Source organism: Triticum aestivum, chromosome 2A (assembly GCF_018294505.1).
Source record: "Triticum aestivum cultivar Chinese Spring chromosome 2A, IWGSC CS RefSeq v2.1, whole genome shotgun sequence".
In the NCBI taxonomy this organism is placed as follows: Eukaryota; Viridiplantae; Streptophyta; class Magnoliopsida; order Poales; family Poaceae; genus Triticum; species Triticum aestivum.
This window is the reverse complement of record NC_057797.1, coordinates 509,425,162-509,440,284: the sequence shown is the minus strand read 5'-3', so window position 1 is coordinate 509,440,284 and position 15,123 is coordinate 509,425,162.

Here is a 15,123-nt window from a genome sequence, read left to right as displayed (position 1 = left end):
GAAAGTAATTCATCATAGAAATCTGTTCTTGTGACTACGGTAATCCTGTTCTGGAAGTCATGTTACTAGAGCATGACGAACTTGCGAACTATGAGGAAGCGATGATGAGCCCAGATTCCGCGAAATGGTTTGAGGCCATGAAATCTGAGATATGATCCATGTATGAGAACAAATTATGGACTTTGATGGATTTGCCCGATGATCGGCAAGCCATAGAAAATAAATGGATCTTCAAGAGGAAGACAGACGCTGATAGTAGTGTTACTATCTACAAAGCTAGAATTGTCGCAAAAGGTTTTTCGGCAAGTTCAAAGTGTTGACTACGATGAGAGTTTCTCACTCGTATCTATGCTTAAGTCTGTCCGAATCATGTTAGCAATTGCCGCATTTTATGAAATCTGGCAAATGGATAAACAAAACTGCATTCCTTAATGGATTTATTAAAGAAGAGTTGTATATGATGCAACTAGAAGGTTTTGTCGATCCTAAAGGTGTTAACAAAATATGCAAGCTCCAGCGATCCATCTATGGACAAGTGCAAGAATCTCGGAGTTGGAATATACGCTTTGATAAGTTGATCAAAGCATATAGTTTTATACAGACTTGCGGTGAAGCCTGTATTTACAAGAAAGTGAGTGGGAGCACTACAACATTTCTGATAAGTATATGTGAATGACATATTGTTGATCGGAAATAATGTAGAATTATTCTACAAAGCATAAAGGGGTATTTGAAAGGAGTTTTTCAAAGAAAGACCTCGGTGAAGCTGCTTACATATTGAGCATCAAGATCTATAGAGATAGATCAAGACGCTTGATAAGTTTTTTCAATGAGTACATACCTTGACAAGATTTTGAAGTAGTTCAAAATGGAACAATCAAAGAAAGAGTTCTTGCCTATGTAACAAGGTGTGAAATTGAGTAAGACTCAAAGCCCGACCACGGCAGAAGATAGAAAGAGAGTGAAAGTCATTCCCTATGCCTCAATCATAGGTTCTATAAAGTATGCCATGCTGTGTACCTATTGTATACCCTACACTGATTTTGGCAAGGGAGTACAATAGTGATCTAGGAGTAGATAACTGGACATCGGTCAAAATTATCCTTAGTTGAATAAGGATATGTTTCTCGATTATGCTGGTGACAAAAGGTTTGCCGTAAAGAGTTACGTCGATGCAAGCTTTGACACAAATCTGGATGACTCTAAGTCTCGATCTAGATACACATTGAAAGTGGGAGCAATTAGCTAGAGTAGCTCCGTGCAGAGCGTTATTGACATAGATATTTGCAAAATACTTACGGATCTGAATATGACAGACCCGTTGACTAAAATTATCTCACAAGCAAAACATGATCACACCTTAGTACTCTTTGGGTGTTAATCACATAGCGATGTGAACTAGATTACTGACTCTAGTAAACCCTTTGAGTGTTGGTCACATAATGATGTGAACTATTGGTGTTAAATCACATGGCAATGTGAACTAGATTATTGACTCTAGTGCAACTGGGAGACTGAAGGAAATATGCCCTAGAGGCAATAATAAAGTTATTATTTATTTCTTTATTTCATGATAAATGTTTATTATTCATGCTAGAATTGTATTAACCGGAAACATAATACATGTGTGAATACATAGACAAACATAGTGTCACTAGTATGCCTCTACTAGACTAGCTCGTTAATCAAAGATGGTTATGTTTCCTAACCATAGACAAAAGAGTTGTTATTTGATTAACGGGATCACATCATTAGGAGAATGATGTGATTAACTTGACCCATTCTGTTAGCTTAGCACTCGATCGTTTAGTATGTTGCTATTGCTTTCTTCATGACTTATACATGTTCCTTTAACTATAAGATTATGCAACTCCCGTTTACCGGAGGAACACTTTGTGTGCTACCAAACGTCACAACGTAACTGGGTGATTATAAAGGAGCTCTACAGGTGTCTCCAAAGGTACATGTTGGGTTGGCGTATTTCAAGATTAGGATTTCTCACTCCGATTGTCGAAGAGGTATCTCTAGGCCCTCTCGGTAATGCACATCACATAAGCCTTGCAAGCATTGCAACTAATGAGTTAGTTGCGAGATGATGTATTACGAAACGAGTAAAGAGACTTGCCGGTAACGAGATTGAACTAGGTATTGAGATACCGACGATCGAATCTCAGGCAAGTAACATACCGATGACAAAGGGAACAACATATGTTGTTATGCGGTCTGACCGATAAAGATCTTCGTAGAATATGTACGAGCCAATATGAGCATCCAGGTTCCACTATTGGTTATTGACCGGAGACGTGTCTCGGTCATGTCTACATTGTTCTCAAACCCGTAGGGTCCGCACGCTTAAGGTTTCGATGACAGTTATATTAGGAGTTTATGAGTTTTGATGTACCGAAGGAGTTCGGAGTCCCGGATGAGATCGGGGATATGACGAGGAGTCTCGAAATGGTCGAGACATAAAGATCGATATATTGGATGACTATATTCGGACATCGGAAAGGTTCCGAGTGGTTCGGGTATTTTTCGGAGTACCGGGGAGTTACGGGAATACGGGGGAAGAAGTATATGGGCCTTATTGGGCTTTAGGGGAGAGGGTGAGGCAGGCCGCGCCCCCCCCATTGACTAGTCCGAATTGGACTAGGGGGAGGGGCGGCGCCCCCTCCTTCCTTCTCTTCCCTCTTCCCCTTCCTTGTCTCCTACTCCTACTACTTGGAAGGACTCCTAGTTGGACTAGGAAAGGGGGAATCCTACTCCCGATGGGAGTAGGACTCCCCTAGGGCGCGCCATAGAGAGGGCCGGCCCTCCACTCCTCCAGTCATTTATATACGGGGGCAGGGGGCACCCCATATACACACAAGTTGATCCTCGTGATCGTTTTCTTAGCCGTGTGCGGTGCCCCCTTCCACCATAGTTTTCGATAATACTGTAGTAGTGCTTAGGCGAAGCTCTACGACAGTAGAACATCAAGATCGTCACCACGCCGTCGTATTGACGGAACTCTTCCCCGACACTTTGCTGGATCGGAGTCCGGGGATCGTCATCGAGCTGAACGTGTGCTAGAACTCGGAGGTGCCGTAGTTTTGGTGCTTGATCGGTCGGGCCGTGAAGACGTACGACTACATCAACCGCGTTGTCATAACGCTTCCGCTTCCGGTCTACGAGGGTACATAGACAACACTCTCCCCTCTCGTTCCTATGCATCACCATGATCTTGCGTGTGCATAGGAAATTCTTTGAAATTACTACGTTCCCTAACAGTTAATACCCTACGTCCTGCTTGATTGTTCTTGATGATATGAGTATTACAAGAGTTGATCTACCACGAGATCAAACAGGCTAAACCCTAGAAGCTAGCCTATGGTATGATTGTATGTTGTCCTACGGACTAAAACCCTCCGGTTTATATAGACACCGGAGGGGGCTAGGGTTACACAAGGCCGGTTACAAAGGAGGAGATATACATATCCGTATTGCCTAGCTTGCCTTCGACACCAAGTAGAGTCCCATCCGGACACGGGACGAAGTCTTCAATCTCGTTTCTTCATAGTCCAATAGTCTGGCCAAAGGATATAGTTCGGCTATCCGGAGACCCCTTAATCCAGGACCCCCTCAGTAGCCCCTGAACCAGGCTTCAATGACGATGAGTCCGGCGGATAGTATTATGTTCGGCATTGCAAGGCGGGTTCCTCCTCCGAATACACGATGGAAGAGTTTGAATACAAGGATAGTGTCCGACCATGCAAAATAAGTTCCACATACCACCGTAGAGAGAATAATATTTCCACAAATCTAATCTGCTGACACGTTTTGACAGCATGACATCACGCCATGGCCCGGTTATCATTCGAACCGCTTTTCTCAACCAGCTACGCACATATCGCGAGGCGGTTTTCTTGACACGTCTTGTCAAAGCAGAGATCGTGTTCCCCTTATCACGGGATTCTCATCAATACGGACATGGGTAACCCTACCGCGCCTGTTGGTATGACTCCTAGATCTTAGGCAAGTCCCAAACGGCCACGAGGAGGACGCTTGATATTCACCCTCTTTATAAAGGGGACGAGGCTTTTTCTTTCTTCCCTCCCGTGCTCAATCGAATCCTTCCCCCGCATCGAGTTCTAACACCCAAAGCCCAGGTCAGGTGCTTCGGACCTTCAACTATGTCCGGATCCAACCTTCAAGGTCGGTGGATGCCTTCCTCCATCACAGAGGAGGACATCAAGAAGTTGAGAGAGGCCAGATATCTGACCGCCGAAATTTCGCATAGGCTGCCTGCCCGAGGGCAGGTCATCGCTACTCCCGAACCCAACAAGAGCGTCGTGTTCATCTCCCACTTCCTTCGAGGACTAGGCCTCGCTCTGGATCCCTTTGTCAGGGGTCTTATGTTTTATTATGGGCTGGATTTTCATGATCTGGCCCCGGATTCCCTTTTTCACATCTCGTCATTTATTGTCGTATGTGAGGCCTTCCTCTGCATTACCCCCACTTCGTCCTGTGTCTCAAGACCTTCGATGTGAAGCCGAAGATGATCGAGGGGCAGCACACATCGTGCAGAGGTGCTTTAATAAGTAAAATCGCTGACACTCCATGGCCAGAGGGTTCCTTCCCAGAGGTGTCCGTATTGTGGCAGTGGGAGTGGTTTTATATCACAGCTCCCCGAAGTGCCAAGTGGGTAGCTGCCCCCACCTTTTGCTCGGGCCCCCCATCGCAACTAATGTCATGGATCAGCAAGGGGCTGAGCTGGGGTCCAGCAAAGGACGTGCCAATACTGCAGAGCCGTATCCGAGATCTCTTTGAGAGAGATTTCAGTCTGGTTATGGTAATGCAAGTTATGCTAGTTCGTCGAGTCCAGCCTTGCAAATGCCGGCCCCTCCGCATGTGGGAATTCAACCATGAAGGACCGCGAGCTATTCAACATTTCCTCGGCATGACGCTCGAAGAGATGTACAAATTGTTCATCGGGCCCCGAATAGAGTGTCCGGACACCACCGAGGATGTGGGTCTGAGATGCAACCGCCCTGCTGCCCAAGTAAGTAATCCCATGCCGAACCTGCTGTCCTTTTATTTATCATGGCATCATTCTAAAGAGCCACTCTTTGACCAGGACTGGATAACAAAGGCGATGATGATCAGGTGTTCGACCCCCCTTCCTGAGGGCTTGGACAATCCGGTACTGGACAAGTTGGTCAACACGGCGCCTTATCCAGTGCCCTCAAAGGAAAATGATGGGGGGAATAGAGAGGGCGAAAGTAGGCCTCACTCGCTACTTATTCCAGCCGGGGGAATGAGCGCCTCCACGAGGGAGGACAACCAAAGGGAAGAAACTGACATTCTCTCTCCCCGGGGAAGGAAGAGGACTACCTCGGAAGATCCAGAAACTAAGGTTTCCAAACGGGAGAAGAAATCTTCATCAGAGGGTCCTGCCTTAGAGGGTATTCTTGCCGCACAATGTCCGCGCGGGGATCAGCCCTCTACCGTGCTGCAAGTAATCGAAAAATACTTAATAGTGGAAACATCCTACCTTACTTCCGAAGACAATAACCGATGTTTATAAATTGTAGTCCGGATCGTAGCCCTTCTCGACAGAGTTCGTCTTCGGGGGATCTTCTTTCGGAGATGATGGAGAGCGAAACGCCTCCCCCTGACACCCGGCCTCATGAAGTGGGCGACCTTGAAGTGTCGTCGCGAAGGGTATCTGTAACGCCCCGAGACCGATGTGCCAGGTGTCCTCCAGTTATTCGCTGTTGTTGCCTTGTCATTGCTTGCGTGTCATGCATTGCATATCATGTCATCATGTGAATTTCATTTGCATACATGTTCGTCTCATGCATTCAAGCATTTTTCCCGTTGTCCGTTTCGCATTCTGGCGCTCCTATGTCATCCGTTGTCCCTTTCTACCCCTTTTTGTGTGCGGGTGTTAAACGTTCTCGGACTGGACCGAGACTTGTCATGCGGCCTTGGTTTACTACTGGTAGACCGCCTGTCAAGTTTCGTGCCATTTAGACTTCGTTTGATACTCCAACGGTTAACCGAGGGACCGAAAAGGCCTCGTGTGTGTTGCAGCCCAACACCCCTTGAGGGAGTCCTGGATTAGCGGGTGTCCGGATGGCCGGACTATACCTTCAGCCGGACTCCTGGACTATGAAGATACAAGATTGAAGACTTCGTCCCGTGTCCGGAAAGGACTTTCTTTGGCGTGGAAGGCAAGCTTGGCGATACGGATATGTAGATCTCCTACCATTGTAACCGACTCTATGTAACCCTAACCCTATCCGGTGTCTATATAAACCGGAGGGTTTTAGTCCGTAGGACAACAAAATCATACCATAGGCTAGCTTCTAGGGTTTAGCCTCTCTGATCTCGTGGTATATCTACTCTTGTACTACCCATATCATCAATATTAATCAAGCAGGACGTAGGGTTTTACCTCCATCGAGAGGGCCCGAACCTGGGTAAAACTTCGTGTCCCTTGCCTCTTGTTACCATCCGGCCTAGACGCATAGTTCGGGACGCTCTACCAAAGATCCGCCAGTTTTGACACCGACATTGGTGCTTTCATTGAGAGTTCCTCTGTGTCGTCGCCGTCAGGCTCGATGGCTCCTACGATCATCAATAGCGATGCAGTCCAGGGTGAGACCTTCCTCCCCGGACAGATCTTCGTCTTCCGCGGCTTCGCACTGCGGGCCAACTCACTTGGCCATCTGGAGCAGATCGAAAGCTACGCCCCTGGCCGCCAGGTCAGGTTTGGAAGTTTAAACTACATGGCTGACATCCGCGGGGACTTGATCTTCGACGGATTCGAGCCACTGCCGAGCGCGCCGCACTGTCACGACAAGCATGATCTAGCTCTGCCACCGAACAGTGCCCTGGAGGCCGCACACGCATCGGCTTCGACCCCTAATTCGGAGCCTACTACGCTGATCGAGGATGGGTGGTTGGACGCCACCTCGGGGGCTGCAATCCCAACGGCGATCGAGCCGAACACTAGCCCCACACTCCGCGAGACTCGTGACTCCAGGGAGCCGGACTCCTCTCCGGACTCCGAACCCCCCGCGCCCCTGCCGATCGAATCCGATTGGGCGCCGATCATGGAGTTTACTGCCGTGGATATCTTTCAGCACTCGCCTTTCGGCGATATTCTGAAGACACTAAAGTCTCTCTCTCTATCAGGAGAGCCCTGGCCGAGCTACGGTCAGCAAGGTTGGGATACGGACGATGAAGAAATTCAAAGCCCACCCACCACCCACCTTATAGCCACTGTCGACGATTTAACCGATATGCTCGACTTCGACTCCAAAGATATCGATGGTATGGACGCCAACGCAGGAGACGATGAAGAACCAGCGCCTATTGAGCCCTGGAAAGCCACCTCGTCATATGACGTATACATGGTGGACGCACCAAAAGATGACGACTAGGAGCGGAAGGACGCACCGAAGGCTTGTTCCCTCGAGAAGCAGTCAAAGCGGCGACGCAAGCGCCGCCCCAAATCCCGCCTCGACAGAAATAACGATCACACAGACCCAACGCTGGAGCATGGTGAACCGCTGCCGGACAACGGCAATTCGGATAATCAAACCGAACAAACAAATTCTATCAAGGATAATAGTCCGGACGATATAACACCGGACAGGCACCCGTAGCAGCAGAATCCCCGTAAAAGGCTTGTTGCCACCGCGAGGAGTCTCAAAAAGCAGAAGCAAAGGCTCAGGGCTGCGCAAGACACACTCCAAATTAGATGGAGTAAAATACTCAACACAGCAGCAAGGTACGGCGACAATCGGCCCTCCAAGAGCTACCCAAAGCGGAAGCTGCTACCCGATTTCGATGAGGAGGCCTCAGACCCTCCACAACCAAACATCAAAGCAGCCACCTGGCCAGATAGACGACGCCTCTACCAACATAGGGCGGCATACAACGCCACTCACAATACAACACGCGACCCAGGCGAGGGCTCACACCCAAAGGATGGTGCAACAAGATCCATCTATGGACCACGCAAGTGCGCCCCAGCATACAATGCAATACAACAAACATCCGAACAACGTGGCACACCCAGCTACAGGGGTGCTGCACACCCCCTGTGTTTCACCGATGAGGTGCTGGACCATGAATTCCTAGAGGGATTCAAACCCGTAAACATAGAGGCATACGACGGAACAACAGACCCGGGGGTCTGGATTGAGGACTACATCCTCCATATCCATATGGCTCGAGGAGATGATCTCCATGCCATCAAGTACTTACCCCTCAAGCTCATAGGGCCAGCTCATCACTGGCTTAAAGGCCTCCCCGAAAGCTCCATTGGAAGTTGGGAAGAGCTCGAAGACGCCTTCCGGGCAAATTTTCAAGGGAATTATGTCCGTCCTCCGGATGCGGACGATTTGAGTCATATAACTCAACAGCCCGGAGAGTCATCCCGAAAGCTTTGGAACAGGTTTCTTACTAAAAAGAACCAGATTGTCGACTGTCCGGACGCCGAAGCCTTGGCAGCTTTTAAACATAGCGTCCGTGACGAATGGCTCGCCAGACACCTCGGCCAAAATAAGCCGAGAACGATGGCCGCATTAACAGACCTCATGACCCGCTTTTGCATGGGTGAGGACAGTTGGCTAGCCAGATGCAGCACCAGCGACCCCAGTACATCTGAAGTTAGAGATGGAAATGGGAAATCACAGCGCAACAACAATAACAAACGCCGGAATAAAGAAAACAGCACGAAGGGCACGACAGTAAACGCCGGATTCAAAAGCTCTCAGCCATGTCAGCAAAAGCCGCCCTCTAAAGGCACCAGGGATGAACTGTCCAGCCTCAAAAAAATTCTGGAGCAAGTATGTCAGATCCATAGTACCCCTGGTAAACCTGCTAATCATACCCACAGAGATTGTTGGGTCTTCAAGCAGTCCGGCAAGCTCAACGCCGTACAAAAGGGGGAGGATACACCAAGTGAAGACGAGGACGAGCCTCCCAAGCAAGACACTGGGGAACAAAAGAAATTTCCACCAGAAGTCAAAACAGTAAACGTGTTACACGTGATCAAGGGAAACAATGTGGCACTCCCAGAGAAATATACCCAAGTGCCTGTCACCGCGAAGTCCTGCCACTGGTCGTCTCAACCGTTCACTTTCGACCATCGCGATTACTCAGCAAGTATCCGGCGTGCAGGATGGGCTGCCCTGGTATTAGACCCAGAAATTGGCGGATATCACTTCACACGAGTATTGATGGATGGTGGCAGCAATCTAAACCTAATATATCAGGATACAATCCGCGGGATGGGGTTAGACCCAACAAAAATTCGCCATAGCAATACTACCTTTAAAGGAGTAACGCCAGGCCCAGGGGCTCGCTGTACGGGCTCCCTATTACTACAAGTTATATTCGGCTCCCTCGGTAACTTCTGTCGCGAGCATTTAACCTTCCACATCGCTCCGTTCCAAAGTGGCTATCAAGCACTGCTCGGACGCGAAGCTTTCACTCGCTTTAATGCAATACCACACTACGCCTCCCTCACACTCAAGATGCCCGGTCCACGTGGCATCATTTCAGTGAACGGAAATATCAAGCAATCTCTGCGCGCCAAAGAGAGTGCGGCTGCCTTGGCAGCCGCACACTAAAGGCGCCCGGACCACCGAAAGCATCCAATAGGTCGTCAAGACCTCAGACACAACTAACCAAGTCCGGCGCCGCTATTTATACCGAATAAACGGTCACACCCCTATTTGTCAATGCAAGAGGCTCAACGCGCACAGACAAGTGGCAATCTTTTCTCATCTTGAATTATACATGGTTTCTTTAAAAACTATCTTTTTGCACGACAACTTTTTCACCTAAATTCCTCTCTTTTACAGACGATCATCGTGCTACACCCGTCCAGGATACGGCACAATGGAGACACAGGCGCAGACGTGCAGCAGGGACCCGCTCCAAGGATTCTTTTTAGATTAAGACCCTGCATAAACATTTTTTTACTGTCTCTTGTTGATACATATCCACCATTGAGAAGGATGCTGACGTCTTGGCATGTGGCCACGCCAGAACAATGCACGTACCTGGACACAAGGGGCTTCTTAAAAAGGCCATTATTCAGGCCCGGTTTATACCACAAAGACCGAATACCTTAGGGAGTGTTCGGCGTCGCGAGTTTGGCCCTATATGCATCAGCTCCGAATCATTGTCTTTGGTCAAATGTTGGGTTTGCCCGGCTCCTGTGTTTTGGTGCCTTACGTTCCGCTTTACCGGCTAAGGTAGCACCAGGAGAACTACTGCGATTGTGCCCTGGTTCATCCGGACGAGCACCTCAGTAGAGAAAGCCGAAAACTGACTGTCATGATATAGCGTGAGACTGGTCAACCACTCAATGACCTGTTGGAATGTTAGAATTCCTCCACCTTAACGAAGGGCCGTTTTCCGGCCAGGCATGTATGCACCCCGGGATCGGGAGAGTGCGGAGCCACCAGGGGCTATCTAGTAGCCCCACTGTCAAACTCCTATGGCTAAGTGAAAGTGCTAAAGCATTATAGTCCGGTTGCCTCGCTCACTCCACTATCACCTCCTTAATAGGACCAAGACGTTGGGTTAAGTGTGAACATGTGTTTTTGCGAGCACCTCCGCATTATATGCACGGGGGTTGAAGCTGACGGCTGCAATCTTCCAGGTTATACAGATGTATACATAAACGGCCACCTAGGAGGCATCATATTACTTTCAGGCAAAAGTATAAAAATAGCCTTATAAAACTTTATAAAAGCATTTTCGCTTACAATGAGATTACATATCACTCAAACATAATATTTTTTGAGCACTAGGTCTCTATCAAACGAGCACCCTCAAGAACTTCTTCAAAGTAGTGCTCAGCAGCCATTCGGCCTATTGCCGAATCCCGCGCTGCAACAGAGGTGGCATCCATCTCCGCCCAGCATGCTTTAACACGGGCAAAGGCCATCCGTGAGCCCTCTATGCACGCCGACCTCTTCATCGCATTGATGCGCGGCACCATGTCAAGGAACTGCTGCACCAAGCTGAAATAGTTGTTCGGTTTCGGCCTTTCCGACCATAGCTGATCCACAACAGACCTCATGGCGCGTCCGGACAACCTATTCAGTTCGGCCCATTCGGCTAATTGGTCAGTCAATGAAAGTCGATGCTCGGGAGAATGGAATTGTGTCCAAAACAGCTGGTCCACTTCACGGTCCGATTGACCTTGGAAGTACTTGACCGCATCGGTAGCGCTCGCCGCCAAATCCATATACACATCCTCCGAACTCCACAGCCGATCCAGAGGGGCATACCGTGGATCTCCGAACTTCCTCCGCAACATGAAGGATTTCCCAACTACAATATCCCCGGCTTCCCGCAACTCCTCCTTCTTTGCCCTCATAGCAGATCGGAGGTCTTTCTCGTCGCAGCAGCCTTCTCAAGGTCCGATGCCTTCGCCTGGTTTTCTTTTTCAAGAACCCGGCAACGGTCGGCGGCGGCTTTTAATTCTATGGCCATCTTGGCCATCTTATCTTGGCTCTCGCCATGCGCGGCCTTCTCGGCTTGCAACTCTTCGGCCGCCTTCAAAGCAGCCGCATTACCCAACCTCGCTTGTTCCTTGGCTCGGGCAAGTTCTGCCCGCAAGGCTTCAACAGTGGCAGCTCCATCCGCAGTCACAACATATTAAAGATACTGGCATCATGCTGCTCTTCCTATGTGGCGTTTACCAGATAATGACACTTACCCTGTGCCTCGTCAAGCCTTTTGTTAACAAGCTCGATGTCGGCGTCTGCCGTATCTAACTGTCGTTTTAAATAGGCAAACTCGCTAGTCCGGCTAGCTACCAGAGCTTCCATCACCTGCACATAGAGGCAGTATGCTTATTACCTGGGAATATGATCCTCTGTTCGTCGTCGTTTCCGACGACCACCAGAGTCTCAGGGGCTACTATCTACACAGGGCACACCTAGCATGTGCAGGGCTATTATACATTATTTTACGTACCTCAAAGCCTGTCAGTAGACTCATAAAAGCTTTATGCAATCCGCTTTCGGCGGACAAGATTCTCTCCATCACCGTATTCATCAGCATATGGTGTTCATCTGAGATGGCCGCTCGCCCCACCAACTCCCTCAGAACATCCGATCGCGCACCAGATGGTGCCAGACTCTTTTGTCTGTTCTCTTCGGGAGTTGGACACTGGGAGCTTCGGGGGTCAATGGGATTATCTTCTGGCCTCACCGGATTCGGAGAGGCCCTCCGCGACGACACTTCGGGGTTGCCCACTTCTGGAGCGGAGGAGTCCGGAGGAGGCGTTTCGCTCTCCATCATCTCTGGAAGAAGATCCCCCGAAGACGAACTCATTTGAGAGGGGCTAAGGACCGAACTGCAAAGATATATGCGGTGGTTATTTTCTTAGAAGAAAAAGATGGCATACCTGTACTATTAAAGTATTTCGGGTCACTTACGACTCGCTGGAGGATTGATCCGCCCGCGGACTTAGTGCGACAAAAGCACCCCCCGAGGTAGGACCCTCTGTGGGAGACTTCTTCTCCCGTTTGGAAGCTTCAGCTTCCGAATCCCCGGGCGCAGTCCTTTTCCTCCTCCGGTCGTCTTCCTTCATGGAGACGCTCGCTCCCTCGGTTAGAATGGGCAGCGTTGGGGACCCGCGTCCGCCCGTATTATTCTCCCTGGTATCTTCCTTCAAGGGCTCCGGGCAGGGTGCGACCTGGAGCATCTTTTCCAGTACCGGATTTTCCAAACCCTCAGGGAGGGGGGCCGAACACCGAATCAACTTCGCCTTTGTTAACAAGTCCTGGTCAAAAAGCGAACTCTTAGAGATAACTTTGTAACAAATGAGAGATAGTATGTTCGGCCGGAAGATTTCTTGCCTGTTCGGCGGCGCAGTTACTGCTCAGGCCCACGTCCTTGGTGATTTCCGGACACTCTACCTGAGATCCGAAGAATGACTTGTATATCTCCTCGTGCGTCAGGCCGAGGAAATTTTGAATGACACATGGTCCTTTAGGATTGAACTCCCACAAGCGAAGGGGCCGGCGTTTGCAAGGCTGGACTTGACGAACCAACATAACTTGTATTACCGCAACCAAACTAAAATCTCCATTGAAGAGATCTCGAATGCGGCTTTGCAGATTAGGCACGTCCTTGGCTGGACCCCAACTCAGACCTCTGCTGATCCATGACATCAGTTGTGGTGGAGGGCCCGAGCGGAAAACAGGGGCGGCTGCCCACTTGGCACTTCTAGGAGCCGTGATGTAGAACCACCCATGTTGCCACAATTCAGATACCTCTGGAATGAAACCTTTGGGCCAGGGGGCTCTTGTCATCTTGCATGTTGAGGCACCTCCGCACGCTGCATGTTGCCCCTTGATCATCTTCGGCTTTACTTCAAAAGTCTTGAGCCACAGGCCAAAGTGAGGGGTAACCCGGAGGAAGGCCTCGCACACGACAATAAATGTCGTGATATGAAGAAAGGAGTCTGGAGCTAGATCATGGAAATCTAGCCCGTAATAATACATCAAACCCCTAACGAAAGGATCCAGAGCAAGGCCTAGACCTTGGAGGAAGTGGGAGACGAACACGACGTTCTCATTGGGTTCGGGGGAGGGGACAGCCTGCCCTCGGGCGGGCAGCCGATGCAAAACCTCGGCGGTCAGATATCTGGCCTCCCTCAACTTTTTGATGTCTTCTTCCGTGACGGAGGAAGGCATCCATCGACCTTGAAGGCTAGATCCGGACATGATTGAGGGTTCGGAGCACCTGACCTGAACCTTGGGTGTTTGAACTTGAGGTGGGGGAAGGATTCGATTGAGCACGGGAGGGAAAAAGTAAAAACCTTGTCCATTTATAAAGAGGGTGAATATCAAGTGTCCTCTCCGTGGCCGTTTGGACTTGCCTATAGTCTAGGAGTCCTAGAAGCGGTTGGGTTACCCACGCTCGTATTGATGAGAATCCCAGAATAAGGGGACACGATCTCTGCTTTAACAAGACGTGCCAAGGAAACCGCCTCGCATAACACGCTGAGATGGGACAGTAAAACGATTGGAATAAAAGCTTGGCCGTGGTGTGATGTCACACTACAGAATACGTCAACAAATTAGATTTGTGTAAATATTATTCTCTCTATGGCAATATGTGGAAACTTATTTTGCAGAGCCGGACACTATCTTTGTGTTCAAAATCTTCTATGAAGTACTTGGAGGAGGAACCCGCCTTGCAATGCCGAAGACAATCTGCGTGCCGGACTCGTCGTCATTGAAGCCTGGTTCAGGGGCTACTGAGGGAGTCCTGGATTAGGGGGTGTCCGGATGGCCGGACTATACCTTTAGCCGGACTCCTAGACTATGAAGATACAAGATTCAAGACTTCGTCCCATGTCCGGAAGGGACTTTCCTTGGCGTGGAAGGCAAGCTTGGCAATACGGATATGTAGATCTCCTACCATTGTAACCGACTCTATGTAACCCTAACCCTATCCGGTGTCTATATAAACCGGAGGGTTTTAGTCCGTAGGACAACACAATCATACCATAGGCTAGCTTCTAGGGTTTAGCCTCTCTGATCTCGTGGTAGATCTACTCTTGTACTACCCATATCATCAATATTAATCAAGCAGGACGTAGGGTTTTACCTCCATCAAGAGGGCCCGAACCTGGGTAAAACTTCGTGTCCCTTGCCTCCTGTTACCATCCGGCCTAGAGCACAGTTCGGGACCCCCTACCCGAGATCCACCGGTTTTGACACCGACACCCCTCCAAAGTGGCCCAAAACCCACCTAAACCTCCTCCATCATCAAAGTCGTTCGATCACGATCGCGTGGCCAAAAACCGCACCTCATTTGGACTCTCCTGGCTCCCTCTACCTATAAATATGTGGCTCTCCCCGAATTTTTCGTGCAGTCCAAACCCTAAAAACTCCTCCCTCAGCGCCGCCAGACATGCCGACCGACAGCCGGACATGTCCACCGCCAGCCGCCACGCGTTCCGGCCAATGAGAGGCCGACACGTCATCAGCGCCGCCCCCACGCCCTATCCCATCTCGCCACATGGCGCCGCCGCGCTCGCCCCCGCCACCGGCCCGCGAGCCCGCGTCGGGCCCGCGGGTCCCGAACCGCCGC